Below are 17,345 nucleotides of genomic sequence, written 5' to 3'. Positions count from 1 at the left end.
AATAAGGTACATCCAAAAGACCAGGGGTAAAGCACACACACTATCTATATTAATAATGACAGAGACAGTTAGGGTTATATGCCAAAAATATACATTTTATGTGATCATAAATAAATAAAAACCAACATATATATACATAAATAAAAAAAAGTGACTATACGCATGAAGACAGACAACACATTGGCCCCTTACAAAAAGAGCGTAGCTAGCCAGCTAGAAAAATACCTATGGTGCACCATAAACATATCAGCAAAAAGTGGATAATAATCAGTTCTGCATAGATGTAAAAGGCTGTTTATAAGATGTTAGTAGCCAAAGTGTTTGAAGCAAGCAGTAAGACACTCAGGGGTCTATTTATTTTTGCGCAGACGGACATGATGCAATGTATCGTATCATGTCTGCTGTACATCCACACATCATGTCCGCCGCTAGCAGGGGGTGTCAATCAACCCAATCGTATTCAATCGGATTGATTTCTGTCCGTCGCCTCAGAGCAGGTGGACAGGTTATGGAGCAGCAGTCTTTAGACCTGAAGGCTCGCTGGAAACACGGGGCATCAAGCTTTGTATGGAGCTTGATAAATTGACCCCTCAGTCTTAACGTTCCGTTGCAGTTGCTAATTGAAGATGTATATGTAATAAACAGTACAGCATTAAACTATGCATGCATAAGCAAAAAGCTGTAAGAGGTTAGTGGCAGGTATTCCGGGCAAGCGAACAAACACTCATAAAAGTTCCAATACCATGACCAGTTATGAAGTGTCCACATGAGCATGAACAAGGAGATTACATAGCAGACTGCCGTTAGGTTCTCACCAACTCCACCGGTCAGACCACCGTCAGCCAGCTGCTAACTCCACTGGTCAAGAATGTTAGGTATACTACCTCTCCTTCAGCTAGATGATAGCACTGGATGGCTCACTTCACTCTCATATAGTCAGTATAAAAAGGCAAGGTATAGTGGGGGGGGATCCCATGGATCAGGCTCTGCACACCTACACACCCAATTCCATAGCGTCCCTTTTCATTCCGATGGTGATGTATAGTATAAGCTGGCACATTTGTACCCTGTGCCTGAAGGTAAGCTTGAATTTGACTGGAACGTTCTTTATCCACCATTCGAACAATCCTTCATTGCAATCTTCGATCAATTTTTCTCTTTCGTCTACGTCCAGGGAGATTAGCTACAGTGTTGTGGGCTGTAAACTTCTTGAAATTGTTGCACACAGTAGACACAGGAGCATTAAGATCTCTAGAGATGGACTTGTAACCTTGAGATTGTCCATGCTTTTCCACAATTTTTGTTCTCAAATCCTCAGACAATTCTCTGCTGCTCTTTCTATTCTTCATGCTCAGTGTAGCACACAGAGACACACTACAGAAAGGTTGAGTCAATTTTTCACCATTTTAACAGGTTACTGATGTGATTTCTATATTGTCAGCACCTGTTAATTGATTACAAATTACAGGAGCATCACAAACGTAGAACGCAATTATTTCTTACAATTTTGAGAAGGTGCCAATAATTTTGTCCAGTCCATTTTTGGTGTTTTGCGTGGAATGTGTCAGATTTGGCTTTTTTTCTCCACTTTTTTTGTGTCATACCAATACAAAAAAAGAAATAAACATGAGAATGCCTAAACATTTGTAATTGCAACAATTCTCTGGGCAAAGTGGTGCCCAGAGAATGAATTTAAGAATAAATAGAACATATTCTTCGATGTGAAAAACACTGGAATGTGAAATAGTCATAATATATGTTGGGTAAGTGCACTTGAGTAAACGCGATCGGGTTTCTGCGCGTGTTGGTGTCCCCCCCCCCCTCAATTAAAGTCTATGGGGGAATACGTTAACGCGGTCATGGTATTCAAAGTTCAGCTTTTTGTGCAAATCAGGTTAGCTTTCAACAAATTATATGTGCTATACCCGACGTATACAAAAATGTTTACTTCTACCAAATTTAATGCTCGAGTGGGAGTGCTAAATAGTGTGCCACTTGTAATCTAGTCCTAAATGTATAACAAATCAATAATCTCTGGTTATCTAGTGGTGGAGGATGGTACGTGACCCATCTATGCACTCATATATAAGGCAAACATGAGCTACAATTTTTGGAGGTGGGGAGTTCTTGGGTAGAAGATTTCCTAGTATTGAGGGTAGCAAAAAATTCAGTAAATATACCAAAATCCTCAATATACTTTCCTCCAATGGTCCATATAACACTCTACATTACCTTAACCTCATATTCCATATATATATATATATATATATATATATATATATATATATATATATATATATATATATATACACCTGTCTCCTGACATATATTTTACCTGATATATATATATATATATATATATATATATATATATATATATTAGAACAGTTGCTAAAGGCTCCGTACTCACTTCATAATTGTCAGCCGCCCAGGGTGCATTTATTAAGGTAATCCAGAGCGGCACACAAGGAAGCACTCACTGGGTTTTTTATGCATAATAAATGTAATCAAATAAGTGACATTTTGGGGCTGTCAACCCCCGTCTTCAGACTACTTGGGATAAAAACAGGTACATACCTTACTTCTCTTATACCCTCCACCAAACACTCACGCTGCAAACCGGAAACTCCCGGCATCCTTGCCAAACCACTGCACAGGCTCAGTCCATTACCATGGAAACCGGAAGCAGTGTCCTCATACTGTAAATAAAACCATGGCTGTGAAATTGCGATACTTCTATTTACACTAACCATGTATAATACATTGAAACCACAATACTATACTGCAAAGACTTCTTATCATAATACTTAATTAGTTTCAAACTCTAATATTCTATTTGACAATATGCACACATATAATCCATACGGAAAAACTAATAACCCGAAAAGAAAGACTTGTTGAAGGGGAGAACTATCCCTATAATGATTTACTGGAACTGACTAAAGGGGCTAAATACAAACATTAGAAAATTGCTAAGGGGCCACTAGCTGATTAGACCTGACCTATTGCTTAAATATCCCAAGCATTATTCCTATTAGCCCTATTCAAAAACCCAAATTTGCAAGAAACAATTTGTCAAAAAGTTAAATTGCCAGGGAATATGTATAAATGTTTTACAAAAAACAGTTCCAGTCCAGGTGGATGTTCAAACCCCCAGGGATAAGTGTCCCCAGTTTAAAGATCCACCTGGACTTGCACAGTAATAACATTTTAGCTCTGTCACCCACGGGGGGATGTGATCTATAATCACATATCTTAAATCCGCAATGGTATGGCCAGCCAAAGCAAAATGACGGGCCACCTTCTGTTCAGAACTGTTTTTTATTATAGCAGCTCTGATGGCAGTGCGATGGTTGGCCATCCGTGTATGAAGGTCATCCACTGTCTTACCAACATAGAACAACCCGCACAGACAATGTAATAAATACACTATAAACGTTGTGGTGCAGGTTACCCTATGGCGGATAATAAACCTTCGGTTGGTACCTGAATGGGTAAAGAATTTTGCGGTTAGTAAGCCAAGTTGTGCAGCCAGCACATTTGTAACACCCAGGTTTCACTGATTGTAACCAAGTCGTCTTTTTGTAACTCTGTATTGGATCCACTTTTACTAGACAGTCCCGAATTGATCTGGATCTCCTGAAGCCCACTCTTGGCTGTTGCATTCCTCTGAAGGGCAAATTCTTATCCGTTTCGATGATGTGCCAGTTATTTTTAAACAGTTGTGGTAGACCTCCATTGTCCCTGCTATAGGCTGTAGAAAAAAATATTCTTTCCTCCTCTTTAGGTTTGTCAGGTTTCTGCAGAGCCCTGTCTTGAGTCATATTCACAAACCTCTGGAAATGTGGTTGAATATATTTGTCCTGGTAGCCTCTTTGTAGGAAACTTGTTTTCATTTCTCCTAGTTGTTTATGGGCCTGGTTCATATTACTATTGTTTCGTATTGCCCTTTTAAATTGGGAAATAGGAAGTGTCCTTTTTAGTGACGGGGATGGCAACTAGTTGCTTCAAGCAAGGAATTCCTGTCTGTGTCCTTACGAAACACCAAATGGCTAAAATGAAAAATGAGAAAAGTGGACTTGACTCTACATGGAACTTTCCTATCTGAATATCATAGGAAAATGTATATCCCTAGGGGTTTTAGAGTCAGAAACGTCCCAACTATAGGAAGGAACAATACTGCTTTTGAGGAAGTGAGAACTCTAATGTAAAAAGTGGAGGCTGAGATTGTACAATTTGAGCAAACATACAAACCCACTTTGGAGGCTGATCAGGAACAGAATTGTCTGGATAAGCTGAATAAGCAAATGTAAGAGTTTGAGACATAATTGACTAATTTCAAAACTCGCAAGTGGATACAGTCTCAGCTGATTATAAAGAAAAATGAGTGTATAGGTGGCTGCTCTCTGCAGATAAACATCAATCTTTGATTGATACTAGACCTAGAAGACCCCGTTACTTCAGACCATGTAACATTACCCCTGTTGATACATTTGGTAACAGCTCAGACTCGGACATACCAACAAATATAGAGGCTCAGCAAAGGACCTATTCAGGAGGAGTGGTTATGAGATCAAAAAACCTGAGAAGTACAGGACACATATCAGGAGAGGTGGCAGCAAGGGGAAGGCCACCAAGGATGAGACGGCAGATGTGAATACAGATATTGTCATTAATTTATCCTCCTATCAACTCCCCCCAACTGAGTCTAAGTTTTTAAATAAGGGACTTTCATTCATCCCCACTACTTTCAAAAAACCATTTGACACTTATATAGATGTCCAGAGGTTTGAACGGAATTTAAGACTCAAGGAACATTTTGGAAGATCAAGAGGGGTGGATATGATGAATGATACTGCCCAGTTACGACAGAAGAGCAAATATGATCCAAGTAGCTCTAATGCTAGTATCAAGACCTTTACTAGAATACTCTCTGAACAGACCAATGAATTGTGTATGCTGAATAAACCACAGTGCAGAAATAATCTATCAAAAGAAGAGAGGGTGGTGTTGGACACCCTGAGTAAGAACAAAGATTTTATCTTTCGGGAAGCTGACAAGGGTGGTACCCTGGTGATACTTGATTACTCCTACTATAAACAGGAGATATTGACACAGTTGCAGGATGAAATGACTTATAAAGATTACATCAAGATCCTACTAAGGTATGTAAGACACAAATTGATTTGATACTCAAAAAGGCTCTGGAGGGTGGATGGCTTGACAAGAACGAAGTAGGATGTATGACTGTGCATTATCCATGAATCCCGGCTTTTTATACCTTGCCAAAGGTTCACAAGCATGTCCACCCCGGCAGGCCTATAGTGTCTTCTATAGGGTCACTACTACAACACATTGCAGTATTTTTGGATAAAATACTACAACCTTTAGTACGCAATATGGCTTCTTTTTTACTTGATTCTATGAGCTTAATCTAGGAACTTAAATAATTTCCAGAAATTGAGGAACCTATTATATTGGTGACACTTTATGTGGTAAGCCTTTATACAGTTATACCACATACCCAGGGTCTAATGGCTATTCAGAACCAACTCAACCGGTACCCCTTTGTGGGACCACCAGTAGAGCTCATTATGGAAAATATTAGAATTATGTCTAACGAGGATTATTTCAAGTTTGAAAATGCTTTTTATCTGCAATTGATAGTGACGGTGATGGGGTCAAACATGGCCCCGTCATACGCCAATCTCTATATGGCCCAATTTGAAGAGTGGGACACTGATCTATTTAAGTGCCATCAGATCAGGTACTTCAAGAGGTATATAGATGATTCTTTTTTTTGTTGTTTTTTTTAAATTTGAATTTTTATTAATTTTTCAAATATAGAATACAGGGATACAGGAAAAAAGAAACGGCAAAATACAAACCAAATGCAGTACATTTAGCATCATTCACAAAGGTTCATAGGAGACATGTTGAAAGTACAATAATGATATGAAGAGGCTCCTTAATTTGGTGGAAGTACATGGGAGCACTTAGTGGACTCCTTAAAAGTATTTCTCCATTGAAGATAGCTTAATTTCAACAAGTCAAGCTGTGATGCTATAACACATAAGAGGAAGTGAACAATATGCCGTGCAGTGAACTAATCAGTAAGGGGTTACTACTTCCTCAAGTATATAAGTGTGATGATTACTTTTATTTATTTTACAATAAAGTAAATATTCACTATGTCTGAGTGTTTGCTTTCATTATCTCCCTAATATCATTACTAGTTAAAAGGGAACCTGTATGAAAGCGAAGTTTCTATAGGATTAGTAACAAATATAACAGATCTCTGAACTGAAATTCTAACAGTCAGAAAGACTCAAACCAAAGTAATATAATAAGTAAGAATATGGCTGCTATTATATAGATAATCGAATAGACAGATAAATAAAGTCACAACACTGTCTCAAGGCATACAACAGTATTCAGTAGTAAAGTTGATTATATCTAGAGCATCTATCGTCATAATATTGAGATATTAATGCTGTTTTGATGAAGTAGAAAAGCATCAAATATATTGTCAGAGTATGCGCTGTAAACAACTTCTTAAATACGAGGTGGAGAGGGTGGCATTTGTGGATACAGTTGGAGATCTCTTTTTTAGCATGCTTTTTTGGGATAGATATGTACATACCTTAATAGTTTCTTATATATATATATATATTACCCGTTATGTGCAATTTGAATGTTCGTGCTGCTCCGTGCTGAGTACTCAGCGTCTCTGGGCAGAGAGGCGCGCTGCACGCTCAGGTTGTGGAGCGGGTGGATGACGTCACTGTGCTGAAGAGGCTTGTTCGGGAGTTCCGCCTTGCAGCAGACTTACTCTGAAGTGCCGATAAAGGTAGCAACAGTGCTCAGTTGTTTGTATTGGAGATTCCGGTCAGGGAATGGAATGAAACCGAGTGAATAGTTTCAAAGGATTAATGTCCCAATAAGCTCTAAAAGTACTTAGAGAGGTTAAAGATTGCAACAATTAAATATGCAGATACTTAGGAGGATAATAACAAACTTCCCTCAGACTGCAATAATCAAGCAATGCAGTGATGAGAAGGTGTGACTTAAATAGGGCTAAAGGATAGGGAGGAGATCTTGAATTAAAGGTATAGACTTTAGGCAAGATCATGACAGATCCCCCTCATCAAGAACCCCCCCCCCCCCCACGAGAATGGGGTCCAGGCTTCAGAGGATAAGATGAGTGAAAATCCCTCAATAAAGCCGGTGCATTCAAATCCCGTATGGGAACCCAAGAATTTTCACTATCATCATATCCTTTCCAGTGAACCAGGTATTCCAATGACCCTCTACGACGTCTAGAGTCCATTATGACATCAACTTCGTAATCCAGAGGATCCAGGAGTGGAGTTCTGTAGACAAGTGGTTGTGGAATCCCTTTTCCCTGGTAGGGTTTCAAAAGCGAAACATGAAAGGAGGGATGGATATGCATATCTGTTGGTAGTTTCAAAGTCACTGCGTTGTCATTGATAATTTTAACAATGGGAAACGGACCAATAAACTGATCAGCTAGTTTTTTGGTAGGTACTGGTAGTTTGATGTTTTTAGTGGACAACCAAACAAGATCATTCAGGTTATACACTGGTGCTGGTATTCTCTTTTTGTCATAATATGTTTTCTGAGACTTTTTCGCCTCACTCAAATGATTTTGCAGTGTCGTCATGACTGTCTTCAGAGTGTCAGTGTAATTTGAAACAGAAGGAGACTGTGAACAAGTTAAAGTGTTGGGATAAGATCTGGGATGATAACCATATGTGGCAAAAAACGGAGTTACTTTCGTTGATGAATTAACAGAATTATTATAAGCGAACTCAGCATTCGGTAACAGAGTGTACCAGTCATTCTGCTGTGTTGAAATGAAGCATCTGAGATACTGCTCCAAGGTCTGATTCAGTCGATCAGTGAGTCCGTTAGATTGCGGATGAAATGCCGTAGTGAACTTAAGAGTTATTTGCAATGTTTGACATAGATATCTCCAAAATTTTGAGGTAAATTGACTACCTCGGTCTGATACAATCGAAGCTGGTAATCCATGTAGCTTAACGATGTGGTCATTAAATACTGTACCCGTAGTGATGGCTGTAGGTGTCTTCTTTAAGGGAATAAAATGTGCCAATCTCGTTAGATGATCCACAACTACCATTATAGTGTTATGAGCATGTGATTGTGGTAAATCCACAATAAAATCTAACGAAATTACATCCCAAGGTTTCTGTGGTATAGGTAGTGGATTTAGTAATCCATATGGTTTATGGTGCTCTTTCTTTTTAGTTGCACAAATTTGACAATTGGAAATATACTCTTGGATTGCCATTTTCATTTGTGGCCACCAGTAGTTTCTATTGATTAACTCATTCGTCTTTTCAATACCAGGGTGTCCAGCTAATGGAGTATTATGGTGTTGTTGAATGATCTGTTTTCTTAAACAGATTGGTACATAAATCTTTTCTTTAAACTTATACAGACCTGATTCTGAGTCAGGACAACAGATAGGAGGTATTTCTAAATCAGATTGTTGTGCCCGATACAAGTCTGAGGTTACCAAAGTAGTAGAACCAATTATTTTGGAGAGAGGAATTACTTGAGTCATGTTTTCAGATTCTTCAGTTGATTCAAAAGACCTGGAGAGGGCATCAGCTTTTATATTCTTAGTACCGGGTATATGTGTGAGGGTAAAATTGAATCGATCGAGAAAGAGTGCCCATCGGACTTGTCTGGAAGATAATGTTTTATTCTTTTTAAGATATTGAAGATTCTTGTGGTCTGTGAACACTTGAAATGGCTGTGTGGTACCTTCAAGTAGGTGTCTCCAATGTTCCATAGCCGACTTCATAGCTAATAACTCCTTATCTCCAACTGAATAGTTTCTTTCTGCTGGAGTTAATCGCCAAGAGAAGTAGGCTACAGGATGTTGAAAAGAATCTTCCTGTCCAGGTTGTGAGAGTATTGCTCCGATTCCTACATTAGACGCATCAACCTCCAGAGTATATGATAGTTCAGGATCAGGTAAGCATAAAACTGGTGCTGTAGTAAATTCTTTTTTTAGTTGTTGAAAAGCTTGTTCGGTTTTTAAATCCCATATATATTTCTGTTTCCCAGTCAGTTGAGTCAAAGGTTGAACAATTGAAGAGAAGTTATTGATGAATTTTCTGTAAAAATTGGTAAAACCCAGGAACCTCTGTAAGGATTTCATAGAGGTTGGGGTTGGCCAGTTTGCTATAGCTGTTAATTTTTCCGGATCCATTTGTATACCTTTGGGTGAGATGATATACCCTAGGAATTTGATGGTGTCTTTGTGAAAATGACATTTTTCCATCTTTGCATACAAATGATGATCTCTCAGGGTTGCTAAAACCCATCTGACATGCTTTTTGTGATCTGTTAAATTTTTCGAATATATGAGAATATCGTCCAGATACACAATTACACAAACATCCATCAATTCTTTAAATATTTCATTTATAAAGAATTGGAATGTTGCTGGAGCATTTGTTAATCCAAAAGGCATTACATTATATTGGAACAATCCATATCTGGTTTTAAATGCTGTCTTCCACTCATCCCCGGACTTCATACGAATTAAATTGTATGCGCCTTTAAGATCTAGCTTCGTAAAGATAGTTGCTCCATGAAAGCGTTCAATAATTTCAGGGATGAGTGGCAAGGGAAAACGATTTTTAATGGTGACAGCATTCAATGCTCTATAGTCTATGATCGGTCTGAGTGTTCCGTCTTTGTTTGTCACAAAGAAAATAGCTGAAGCAATAGGAGATGAAGATGGGGTGATAAAACCTTTTTTAAGATTTTCATCCAAATATTCTCTCAGATGTTTTAATTCTTTCTGGGAGAGAGGAAAAATCCTTCCGGATGGTATTTCTATGCCTGGTTTAGTATCTATGGGACAATCGAAATGCCTGTGAGGTGGAAGTGTTTCAGCATGTTTTAAATTGAATACATCACTAAACTCTTTGTATTCATCAGGTAGTATTGATGTTATATGTCCTATTGTTAGGTAGGGATAACAGGTGTCTAAACAGTATTGTGATGTGAATGTAATATGATTATGTGACCAGTCAATAGATGGGTTATGTTTCTGTAGCCAAGGGTACCCTAGAATTATTGGGTGTATGGATCTAGGAATAACATCAAATGCTAGGAATTCTTTATGTCCGTTAGGGGTTATAGTCCATAGAGGTATTGTGTGATGAGTGATAGGACCCTTTAAAATTTGTGTACCATCTATGACCCTTACAAAGACAGGACAGTTTTTCTGCATAATTGGGATTTTATTTAAATTCACAATAGATTCATCTATAAATAGACCATCTGCTCCTGAATCAACGATTGCCTCGTTCTGCACCTGTTGATGATCCCACTGTAAAGACAAGTTTAATACAAGGAGGGTTTGTTTTTTAGGTATTTCAACTTGGTAATCTTTGTTAAACTTACCCTTCTTTTGACGTAGAAGAATTGGACAACTGGCGACATCATGCTCCTTATTGGCACAATACAAACACAAATTGGCTAATCGCCTTCTTTGTTTCTCATCCTGAGTAAGAGGTCCGCGTATAGTTCCAATTTCCATTGGAACAGGAGTAGAAGAAGCTTTCTCAGTATAGGAATGAAAAGGTTTCTTTAGAGTGCCTTCAAATTGATGTCTCTCACTCTTTCTTTCACAATATCTCCTGTCTATGGCAATACTTAACTTAATGAGAGCTTCCAATGTTTCAGGATAATCTACCCTTGAAAGTTCATCTTTCAGGTGCTCAGAAAGGCCCAATCGGAATTGATTTTTCAAACTAACTGAGTTCCACTGTGAGTCAGTGGCCCATAGCTGAAAATCAGCTATGTAATCCTCTACTGCTCTTTTCCCTTGTTTGAGGGATCTTAACCTCTGTTCAGCAGTCTGTTGTTTGTTGATGTCATCATACAGTACTGCCATTGTAAGGAAAAAAATTTCTAATGAGTTTAGTAGAGGATCTTCACTTTCTAGAAACCTATCTGCCCATTTTCGAGGCTCACCTGATAGATAAGATATAGCGGTGTACACTTTAATTTTGTCAGTGCGGTAGGTTCTAGGTAAAATGCAAGCATTTTTAAACTCGCGAAATTTAGTGCGATCACCACTAAATGGTATGGGGGGATTTACATGTGGTTCAGGTATTTCACTTGTTTTTTGAGTAATGAATTCATTGAGAACTCGTTTTAATGTACTGTTCTTATTTTTTATCTCTGTTAGTCCTTGGGCTAATATTTCCACTTTTTGATTCAGTGAGGTAATTTGATTTGACATTTCTAGGAGATCCATGATCAACCTGGAATTAAGTGCAAATGGAAATTTAAATTTTTTAAGGCTTGATTATTCTGTGATGATTACTTTTATTTATTTTACAATAAAGTAAATATTCACTATGTCTGAGTGTTTGCTTTCATTATCTCCCTAATATCATTACTAGTTAAAAGGGAACCTGTATGAAAGCGAAGTTTCTATAGGATTAGTAACAAATATAACAGATCTCTGAACTGAAATTCTAACAGTCAGAAAGACTCAAACCAAAGTAATATAATAAGTAAGAATATGGCTGCAATTATATAGATAATCGAATAGACAGATAAATAAAGTCACAACACTGTCTCAAGGCATACAACAGTATTCAGTAGTAAAGTTGATTATATCTAGAGCATCTATTGTCATAATATTGAGATATTAATGCTGTTTTAATGAAGTAGAAAAGCATCAAATATATTGTCAGAGTATGCGCTGTAAACAACTTCTTAAATACGAGGTGGAGAGGGTGGCATTTGTGAATACAGTTGGAGATCTCTTTTTTAGCATGCTTTTTTGGGATAGATATGTACATACCTTAATAGTTTCTTTTATATATATATATATATATATATATATATATATATATATTACCCGTTATGTGCAATTTGAATGTTCGTGCTGCTCCGTGCTGAGTACTCAGCGTCTCTGGGCAGAGAGGCGCGCTGCACGCTCAGGTTGTGGAGTGGGTGGATGACGTCACTGTGCTGAAGAGGCTTGTTCGGGAGTTCCGCCTTGCAGCAGACTTTCTCTGAAGTGCCGATAAAGGTAGCAACAGTGCTCAGTTGTTTGTATTGGAGATTCCAGTCAGGGAATGGAATGAAACCGAGTGAATAGTTTCAAAGGATTAATGTCCCAATAAGCTCTAAAAGTACTTAGAGAGGTTAAAGATTGCAACAATTAAATATGCAGATACTTAGGAGGATAATAACAAACTTCCCTCAGACTGCAATAATCAAGCAATGCAGTGATGAGAAGGTGTGACTTAAATAGGGCTAAAGGATAGGGAGGAGATCTTGAATTAAAGGTATAGACTTTAGGCAAGATCATGACAATAAGTATCCTAAGGACAGGTGAGCATTCCACTAGGTCCAATGAGTATATAGAAGAGAGAAAAAAAAGAGAGGGAAAGACAAAGAGGAAAGGAAGATAAAGAAAAAGGGGAAAAACAGGCAAAAAAAAAAGGGGATTTCGTCTCTCCTTTCTCAGTTATCCCTCTCGATCCCCCGTAAATAAGGTTCATGTGTGCATGGATGGGGTGAAGTATTAGGCGGAATGGTATTGGAGGCGATCCAACAGTCTAAGTCACACATTAGATTTATCTCCTGGCATCAAACTCTGTCTCCATAGCTCACAGCTCATGCAATGAATCTCGATTTTGTGAATAGCAGTGAAAACAGGACTCTCCATGGATTCCAGCTGAGCCATGAATGCCAGGACCTGAGACCACCCTGGGCCCTCGGGCTGTCACCAAGACCTAGCCATAGCCAGTTTAACAGCGGTAAACAGATAAACACAGAGGTTAAGGACGTGTATTGGGAGCTTTTCAGGGAACATATGGAAAAGACCCTTTTGGGGATGACTCCCCCACTGAACACCAAATATTCTGCTACATAATAAAGCCCTAGTCCATAGCCTTTGGATTTTAGGGCATTCCCACCACATGTGGACTGCTGTCCCAATGCACCCGCATCCCCCTCCAACATAGGGGAGAGTGAGAAGGTTAGATCTGGAATAGTCGAAGTGGGGTAAAGTGCCATTGAGTTAGGAGTTTATAAAATAGTTCCAAATAAGAAACATTGTGGAGTGCTTTTTTAGTGTGAAGGACCGCTCTAGACCATGACTCCTCCGAGGCATTGAACCTGAGAGCTCTTTCCCATAACTTAATATATGGGGTTTTGCAAAAAACAGGAGAATAAAGAACATCCATGTAGGTGAGGGAGAAGAGTCGGGGGGTAGGGCAGCCATACGCCATCTCTGTTCCCAATTCGTGAGTGGCGTAATGGTAAACATGTTTTTTTTTTCAGATACTGATGCCTCTTCAACAGAGGAAGATAACACCAAATCTACCATACTCCATGAGGTACAAGAAGAACTGATTCCAACCAGGTATGATAATCAAATTGATAGTAGTATTGGTATTGATAATATAATGACACATGAGACCTCACAATCACATATTACACCTATGATTGTAGATAGTTCATGTAGGCCCCGCCAGGTGAATACTAGAACTACTATACCTACTTTTGAAGTAATCCTGGATGATAGGGAGATAACAGTTAACACACAAGGTTCTCATAATGTAAATCAAACTGTTTCCACACAGGTTTTTCCCAAGGAACAGAGAACAAAAGGTATAGGTCTAGGAAAAGAAAAAGAAAAAGAAGGGGCAAGCGTGTCAGCACAAACAGACAAAAAGTATGGACTGAGAGGGAATCACCAGAAAAACAAATACAAAGTTACACAGTAATTAATGTTTCTTCACATTAATTGACAGATGAACAGAAACAAGGACTGCAGTTAGGTTTAGGCTTTGTACTAGCTGAAGATTTTAATGTTTTTTGACACAATTATTGATGTCAATAAGTTTATACGTAAATTGACATTTAAAAAGTTTTTCACACAGCAACATATGTTTCCCTCCAGTGCTTCAGATAACATGTCTGACTTATGTCACTTTGAAGTTTCACCCTTAGACTTGTCATTTGATGAAGTTCATGACTACATGTCTCTTTTAGAATTGGAACTTGAATACAGTAGGGTACATTTGGGAGTCAAAAGTACTCATGCAGGTTTCAAACCACCTTCTGTCTTCTATCCTACCAGGAACAGAGGTAGTGTTTTGGAGCTTTTTCACAAGAAGGTAGAATTGGATTTGCAAAACCTGCATGATAACCTGAGTACTTCCAAAAGGGCTCACAATTTGTCATTAGTACAAAAGAAAGCCCTTAAGTCCCTACAAGATAATTCCAACATCATAATTAAACAAGCTGACAAAGGAGGTAATGCGGTGGTGTTAAATTGAGGGGACTACATTGATGAGGCTTATTGCCAACTCAATGATACTGACATTTACCTAAGATTAGGAAAAATCTGACTTCAGATTACCAGAGACTTGTATATGACCTTCTGGATGATGGTAGAGAGGCAGGATTTTTTGATAATGATACCCAGGATTATCTCTATGTAAGAGATCCCATTATTCCAATCTTTCACCACCTCCCAAAGGTCCACAAGTCTCTGGAGTCTGTTAAGGGTAGGCCCATAGTCTCGGGTATTGGTTCCCTTCTGGAAAGGTTGTCAGCTTGAATTGACAGTATTCTCCAACCTTTAGTTCAACTTGTCCCAAGCTTCCTCAAAGATACCAAACATCTCTTGAATCTATTGGATAAGAAAGCTGGTCTCAGGATAATATGTGGCTTACTGTGGATGTTGTCGGTCTATACTCGGCTATTCCACATTTTTAGGCCTACAAGCTATAAGATTTTTCCTGGACAGGTTTAGTAATTATTCAGTGGAGTTCAAGCGATATGTTATTGATGTGATAGAGTTTTTACTCAATCATAATTATTTTTTCTTCGAAAATGAGTTTTTTCTCCAGAACCATGGAACAGCTATGGGGGCAAAATTTGCCCCCTCCTATGCCAACCTGTATATGGGTTGGTGGGAGCTGTTCCACGTTTATGGACAAGAAAACTCTTTTCGTCAGCACATTAAATTTTATAGACATCGATGATTTACTCTTTATCTGGATAGGTACAGATCAAGAAGCGGATGAGTTTGTTGCATCACTAAATGTAAATAGATGTGGTTTGAGTTTCACACATGTTTGCGATCCTATCAAAATACCCTATCTTGATCTTACACTGATAGGTGATTCATACAACAATATCATCATTACTGAGCTCTACTCCAAACCGATCATATCTAATGCTCTTTTGCATGCAAAAAGTTTGCATCCTAAGAGCACAGGTTTTGGTATGATAAAGGGTGAATTCATTAGGTTGAAACAAAATTGTTCCAATGATGACGCCTTCTCTTCAGAAGGTGCCTTGCTTAAACAAAAATTTATTGAACGAGGGTATGAAATATCCACGATTAAAAAAGCTATATCACAGGTACAAGTTTTGGACAGATTGACCCTTTTAAAGGACAAACCTAGGTCTAACAAAGATGTTACCAAAGAGGACAAAATAATCTTTAGTACAAAATATAGCAGACAGTATGATTCCATAATTAAAATTGTTAAACAAAATTTACCTATACTTTTGGGAGACGAAATTCTGAATCCCATTGTTAAAAGAGGCTTTCGTTTCGTCTCACAACGCAATCAAACACTAGGAAACCGCCTGTCACCAAGCATGATCCGCAATCAGGTCCAAAAAGACAATTGGTTGACGACCAAAGGTCATTTTAAGGGTGGTAAAACCAATTGTAAGGCTTGCAGTCATGCTATGGTCACTAGGCAGTTTCAATCTTGTGTCACCCAAAGAATGTATAATTTGGAACATTTTTCAAATTGTAGGAATAAATATGTTGTCTATTTGGTCATGTGTCAATCTTACAACCTACAATATGTAGGCATGACCACCAGGGAAGCCCGAGTGAGGATTAGGGAACAACTTAACGATATTTTCAACATTATTCCTTGCTCAGCTTTGGCAGACCATTTGTGACAAAACCAATCTCGCCACTGTACATTGGAGGGCCTGTTATGAAACATTCTTTGGGCTGGAGGTACATGGGCTTAAGGATACCCAGAGACTGCATGGAAATATGGAATTTTATATGCTGGACACCCCATGTACTTTCATAACTCTGTCTTATGTCTATGTCACCCTGTATCCATAAATACAGGATGGGTACAGGGTGTGAGTGCCCCTTGTGGGAGCAATTGTGACTCTATAAGCCAAGTGGGCATAAAAGACTTTATAGCTAATAAGAACTGTTCCTATATTCTGTAATAAGATGTATTCTATGTATGTTTAAGATCTGATTGTGTCTCAGGAGTCTGTCTAGGTAAACTGATTGGGGTTTGTGTGATTATGTTAACTAGACTGCCCAACATCAGATTGTCTGAGTACTTAATATGTTAATCTGTTTTACCTGTGAATAGACAATTCTTAGAGGTTTGATGCATTGTTCATATGTTTGCTTTACTGTTTAACCAATGCCCTCTGTAACCTGAAGCCAGGGTTATATTCAACCCCCCCATCTGGGGTCAAAACCTGTATAAATACTAGGCATTCAGCCTTTAATAAAGATATTCTTTTTTAAACCTGAAATGTGGAGCTTGGTCTCATGTTTGCAGGGAAACTGATCGAGGTTGTGAAGTGCTGATTCTGTATGCAGGACATTGTTCCCTGGTATTAACCCTTGGTATCCTGTTGGTACCGTAACAATTGGTGGCAAGCGACGGAATGAACCTTATCGCCCAGAAGAGCAACTACACAAGCCAGTAACCTCAGGAAGAGGGGGATTATTACAATACTGACTAAGATGGAAAAGAGAAAAGTAAATTTTGCAGCTTTTAAAAACTTCCTGGAAACAGAAGGAGAGATTGATGGGTACCTTGCGGATTTTGAGAGGCAATGTGCACTACACAAGGTACCCGCAGAGGACTGGGTCACGATATTATCTGGAAAATTATCCGGCCGGGCCAGTGAGGCTTTTCGGGCCATTCCAGATGAGGAAGTCGGGGATTATAATACTATAAAAGAGGCTCTGCTCTCCAGGTATGCGGTTACGCCGGAGGCATACCGGAGGCGGTTCAGAGACACTGTTAAATTAGCTGGAGATTCCTACCTTGAGTGGGCATGTAAGGTGCACCGCACAGCAGCTCACTGGATAGCGGGGTGCCAAGCCATATCTGGGGAAGAGGTGCTGCAGCTATTCCTGTTGGAACATTGCTTCAACAAGTTACCCGCAGGAGTTCGAGAGTGGGTTCGGGACCGTAAACCCTCCACCCTGCAGGAAGTGGCTCGCTTGGCAGATG

Source organism: Bombina bombina, chromosome 1, assembly GCF_027579735.1.
Source record: "Bombina bombina isolate aBomBom1 chromosome 1, aBomBom1.pri, whole genome shotgun sequence".
NCBI classification, from domain to species: domain Eukaryota; kingdom Metazoa; phylum Chordata; class Amphibia; order Anura; family Bombinatoridae; genus Bombina; species Bombina bombina.
This window is presented reverse-complemented; position numbering follows the sequence as displayed.